A 6,134-nucleotide genomic window follows, 5' to 3' on the forward strand; every position below is an offset into this window, starting at 1 on the left:
TGTGCTCTATCACCCACAGTGCAGGGCCGATCAGGGGTTTGGAACGCCACCACTGTCACACTCAGGGCAGGGCCGATGGGGTGTTATGGCTCTACCCTGTCACACACAGAGCAGGGCCCATGGGGGGCGGGGGGGGGGTGGGTTGGGGCACCGCACCCTGTCACACACAGAGCCGCAGGGCGATCAGGGGGTTTGGGCGCTGCCCCCTGTCACGCTGATCCCCATGCCGGGAGGCATATTACCCTTTTACTATATAGGATAGAGGCCTGGTTCATGGGTTGGGCTGGCTGGTTTGCCCTGAAGGGTGTCCTGGATCAGGATGGGGGTCCCCACTGAGGTGCCTGGCCAGCCTAGGTGGGGGGATGAAGGCTGTTTGCAGCTGGTCACACACCCTTCAGGGTGGGGGTCCCCACTGGGGTGCCTGGCCAGCCTGGTTGAGGGGATGATGGCTGTTTGCAGCTGGTCACACACCCTTCAGGGTGGGGGTCCCCACTGGGTTGTCTGGCCAGCCTGGGTGAGGGGCTGAGGGCTGTTTGCAGCTGGTCACACACCATTCAGGGTGGGGGTCCCCACTGGGGTGCCTGGCCAGTCTGGGTGAGGGGCTGAGGGCTGTTTTCAGGCTGGCGGGTGACGGAAGCTCCCAACCGCTCCTTTTTTTCTTTTTCTTTTTTTTTAATTCTGGGCCAGCTTTAACTCTGAGGCTCCAGCTCTTAGGCCTCCTCTGCTGAAAGTAGGTATCTGGTTTGTTTCGGTTCTATTATCAAAACTCTGTATCAACTCCAGCTCTGACTCCAGCTCTGAGATCCCAGCTCGCTGAAAGCTGGTTTCTGGGGGTTTTTTTAGCTTCTATATTTGTTACACTGTTCAAACTGCAGGCACAGAGGCCTGCAAGGGAGGCGGGGAACATTGGAGTCCTCCGTCACTGAAACAAGCAAGCCTCATGTTAGTTTCAAGCTGCCTGGCTGCCGGCTGCCATCTTGGCTGGAAGTTAATTTGCATATCTCGCTGATTAACCAATGGGAAGGGTAACGGTCATACGCCAATTATCATGTTTCTCTTTTATTAGATAAGGTTATATTTCCAAAATTCACTCAAGATTTTCCATTCAATTAAATGGCAAATCTTGTGTGAATTTTGGGACACCATATATATATATATATATATATATATATATATATATATATATATATATATATATGTATATATATATATATATATATAGATATATATGTAATTTTTTTAAGTCCATACTGTGAGAAAATTTGCAGGAGGTTTAAGAAATATATTCAGGGGACAATTCCTCTCACAATTCCTCTCAACACCAAACCCCACATTTCCCTGCATCTCCCCACAACATACACACAAACACCCATCTTCCTTTAACTGGAAAATCTGGGTCCTGCTCCATTCTGTAAATGTGAAGTCAATGCTAAGCTGAGAATATTGAGGAAGAGGAGGAAAGAGGAAGTTAGGGGAGAAGCTGCACAAACTTGTTCATGTAAGAGACTGGACCACCTTACTATCTAAAACAACTTTCTGCCTTTTGTTGACTTTCGCCCGGACTTCGTGCTTGTGAATTCCATCATTTGTGAACACCTTGGCCCTTCCACACATACTCAGGCCAAGTAGAGCCAGTTAAAAACTAGTTTGTTTTGTAGTTACAAACAGGTAGCCCAGGATTGGTCACAGTCAGGTCATGACATTGGCCTATACCAAAGTGACCCCCACAATAAGTCTGAGAGCTAACACATCTGGTTGTGAGATTTAGAACATATCAGAGTATGACCCAATGATCCCATAAGCAATACACCCAGATGGAGATGTTGGTAGGCATCAGACCCTGATGGGAGAAATTCTGCTTTATTGGGTCAGACCCCTCATAGCAACTTGTACACTGTGGTTGATGTTTATTCTCATAATCAGCTAGCATGAGAGCCAACTCCACCCATGGATGGAACAACATCAATCAAGACTCAACTACAATAGGATGGCTCACATATTCCACACATGGAACATTCCAGGGACATCTAGCTTAAGTGATCAGGGAGACTGTGCCACTGAACCACAAAGGTATGCTGACCTAATATGTAAGGTCAGCATACCAAGACTGGAGACATTGAAGATCTGCCTAGTACACAGCCACAAATATAAAGACGCAACCACACTGGTGAGACAAAGAAACAAGCTCCAAACAAAAGAACAGGAGAAATCACCAGAAAAAGGAGTAAATGAAATGGAGGCAAGCCATCTAACTGATAGGAAGTTCAAAAAAATGGTTATAAGGATAATCAAGGAACTTAGTGAGAACTTCAACAGAGAGATAGCAAGCATAAAAAAGGACATACTGGTAAAAACCATAAAGAAAAATCAGTCAGAAATGAAGAATACAATATTTATAATGAAGAATACACTAGAATGAATCAACAGGAGATTTGGTGAAGCAAATAATCAAATCAGTGATTTAGAAGACAAGGTAGCGGAAATCATCCAATCAAAGCAGCAAAAAGAAAAAATAATTTTTAAAAGTGAGAACAATTTTAGGTATTTCTGGAACAATATGAAGCATAAAAACATTCCCATCATAAGGATACCAGAAGAAGAAAAGAGGGAGCAAGAGATTGATAACCTATTTTTAGAAATAATGACTGAAAACTTTCCTAACCTGGTGAAGAAAAAAAGACACACAAGTCCAGGAAGTGCAGAGAGTCCCTGACAAGATGAATCCCAAATGGCCCACACCAATGTGCATCATCATTTAAATGGAAAAGCGTAGAAACAAAGAGTGAATCTTAAAAATGGCAACAGAAAGGCCTATAAGGGAGTTCCCATAACACTGCCAGTTAATTTCTCAATAGAAACTTTCAAGACCTGAAGAGATTGGTATGAAATATGCAACTTAATGAAAAGCAAGGACCTACAAGCATGATTAGTCTACCTACAAAGGTTATCATTTAAAATTGAAATAGAGATACAAGGCTACCCAGGAAAGAAAAAGCTCAAGGAGCTCATCAGCACTAAACTAGTATTACAAGAAAAATTTAAGGAACTTTCCTAAGAAGAAGTAACAATTAAAAAAAAAGGGGGGGGGGACAGAGGTTTAAATTTTAAAAATGTCAATAAATACATACTTATCAATAATCAATTTAAATATAAATGGATGAAAGGCTCCAATCAAAGGGCTAGGGTAACTGAATAGATGAGAAAACAAGACAGATATATATGCTGTATATAAGACACTCCCAACCGAATGAAAGACACACAGAGACTAAAACTAAAGGGATGGAAAATATATTTTATGAAATGAAAATGAAAAAAGAAAAAAGCTAAGATAGCACACTTTTATTAAGCAAAACACACTTTTTGACTGTGTGCACCGCCTTGGATGCCCAGTGACTCCCAGTCTCCTTCAGGTCTCGCTTTTGCTCTTCAATGTGCACTGGAACTGTGGCCAAGTAGCACCTATGCTCTTCTACTAGGGTGCTGTCCCCCTCCCTGGGGCACCTGTGCATTGAAGAAGAGGTCATTTGTGTAGTAGTTACCTTGGTTATCCCTCTCCAAGTTCTCAACCACAGCCACCAGCTTCTCCAGCTGCTCCCTCTGCTCCTCCCCTGTGGCCTGGTTGTTGAGGCCACAGTACCTATTTTCACACTCATGGACATGAATCTGCAGGTTGTGGTTGTCCGTTTTGACTACATACTCATCCAAGGACATGTCCCCTATGTCCTCCTTGTGGGTGAAGAGGACCACCACGTGTCTCATGGCTCCTGCCCCAAAGACGTCCTTCACCCGACTCACTGCCACCGTGTCCCGGGCAGTGAAGTGCCCCTGCTGTGTCACCAGCAGAAGCACATGGGGCCCAGGGCTGAGAGCAGGTAGCAGTCCCCAATGTGCTTGTACATCTCTTGGTCCTGTTTCTTGGGTCAAAGATAGAGGGCATGTCAACCACTAGGATGTTCCTTCCGTTCCACATGCCTGTGGCCAACTGGCACGTCCCAGCCATGGCCTGGGCCCCCAGCCTGGACACAGACACAGGCTGACAGAGTATGCTGTTCCCAGTGGCACTTTTTCCACAACCATATTTGCCCACCAGGATGAGCCTCAGTGAGGAAGATGATGCAAACTGGTTATCTTCTACACTGCCTGAATAAGAAAAAAAATTGTGTGTCTTATTAAGCTTGGGTTGCTTCTGATTTTTCAGTCATGGACACTCATGGGATCTCATTAAAGCTGTTAATCTCCCTCCCAAGAATCTGTCATATCTAAATACATACACAAATTTCCAACAACTTTAGGAGGTTCTCAGGTCATAGGAAGTCTATATAGGAAGTCCACTTTGGACCCATAGCCAAGAGTATGAACTACTACACTGAGGAGGTTGCTCCAAGTCCTTCTTCAAGTCCAGGGAAGACAGTTTTTCTGAAAGAAAAGTGGTCCCTGTGTTTCTGCAGGGATGGTGCCTAGCCAGTTACATGTTAAATAAATGTGAGATTAGAAGGATACAAAGGATGAGAAGTCACAAGTAGGAAAATATTACTACCTCTTTTCACTCACAAATAACCAGGAACACTTGTGTAGAAGTAAGTGCTCAACATATTTATTCACCTAAACCGTGGGAGAAAAGGAAGTGTCAGCTGTGACCTTCCACCAAGGACCAGCTGAGGGTCCCTGGGTCTCTGTTCTTTGGGTGGGGAGTTCTCTGCTTGAAATTGAAACAACAGAATAGTCAGTTACTGTCAAAGGCAAAGCCTGAAAGATGATTCAGGATGGGTGGCTGAAGAGGATGGAATTTAAGACCATTAATAGTACATGGGATGGAAAGATCACCTACTTGGCTGATTGAATTACAGGAAGTTAACAAAAGTGGTGTTGGAGAGGGTGACACTGAGCCAGGAGCTAAAACCTTCAAGGGACCAAGAAGGCTGAGAACCTGGGGAGTTCTAGAATTCTATGAGCCCAAATGGATTCCAAGTTCATTGCAGTGTTTTAAAATCTATTATTTTATTTCTTCTACTCTGTGTTGGCTCTTCCTTTTCTGCAGTGTTCTGGGATGTTTTGTAGCCTGCATGATTAGTAAACCTTTCTGAGAGATATTTCCATTTTCTGCTCAAAGTGGACAAGGAAAAAGAACATTTATTCACAATTCAGTTCAAACCCTGCAACTTCTGACCTGAAGTTTCATTTCCACATTTCCCGCACCTCATGTGCACGGAGAGCACTGTACTGAAGGGGTCGGGTGGAGGTGGGGGTGAAGGTGGTGGGGAAGGTAAAGAAGAAATGAGCACTGACTTTTTCTTCTTCAGTTTAAAAGACTGGGTTTCTGTCTCTGTGTTTGAGGTGAGGAAACGGTGCCTCTTGCAGGATTTCTTACCTTCAGCCTTAGTTCCATATCTGCTCTTCAGAAGTCGTTCCATCCTCTTCCAGGATAAAAACAAGAAAAGAATAAAAAGTGTCCACATGGAGCTGGTAAGGCTTGAAGTCACCTCAAGTTCAGACTCCAAAGAATAATTCTCCATCGAGGAACCATTTCCATTGCTAGTTTCCTAACTCACATTCTGCCCTCAAACGTCTATACATAACTTTAAGCGAACCTGGTGATGCTAACACAATGCACTGTGAACACAATGCGTGGTCCCTTTTTTTCTTCCGTCTCAGCTTAGAGGAAATCAGGAAATGTTTTAAAACCAATCAATCCATTGCTTATGTCCCCCCAACTGGAAAAGGCATGAAGTGAAAAAAAAGCATTCTTTATGGGATAAGGAGGAGAACATTATCTTATTTTATGTTTTGGATTCGTAGCAGGCCAACTTTCTGGATACAGTACTCCCTCTCATGTCAGCCCTTGAAGGACTCATGTCCCAGATCCAACCTTCTCCTGGGAAGATGCACTGTAGTTTTCCTCTTGGCCACTGGATACCCAATGTGACACAAAACATGTTGGGCACTGGAAATTCTCTTTACTTCAAACAAGCCAATGTCATTTACAACAAGGTAATTTTTTTTTCCCTGTTCTAGAAAGTTTGTTGTTAACCCCCTGAGCAGTTGGTGGAGAGGAGGGGGTGCCATATCCAAAGAGAAAGAATCAACCCTGAGCACTAATTAAAGAAAAACTCACTTCCTGCTCAGTGTTTAATCAA

At 43.9% G+C, this 6,134-nt stretch overlaps 1 pseudogene; it reads right to left on the reverse strand.

The window, feature by feature from the left end:
• Nucleotides 1–3,323: 3,323 nt before the first annotated feature.
• On the reverse strand, nucleotides 3,324–5,412 carry LOC132211310 (GTPase IMAP family member 5-like; annotated as a pseudogene).
• Between the last annotated feature and the right edge of the window lie 722 nt (nucleotides 5,413–6,134).

This window comes from Myotis daubentonii, chromosome 10 (assembly GCF_963259705.1).
Source record: "Myotis daubentonii chromosome 10, mMyoDau2.1, whole genome shotgun sequence".
Lineage (NCBI taxonomy): Eukaryota > Metazoa > Chordata > Mammalia > Chiroptera > Vespertilionidae > Myotis > Myotis daubentonii.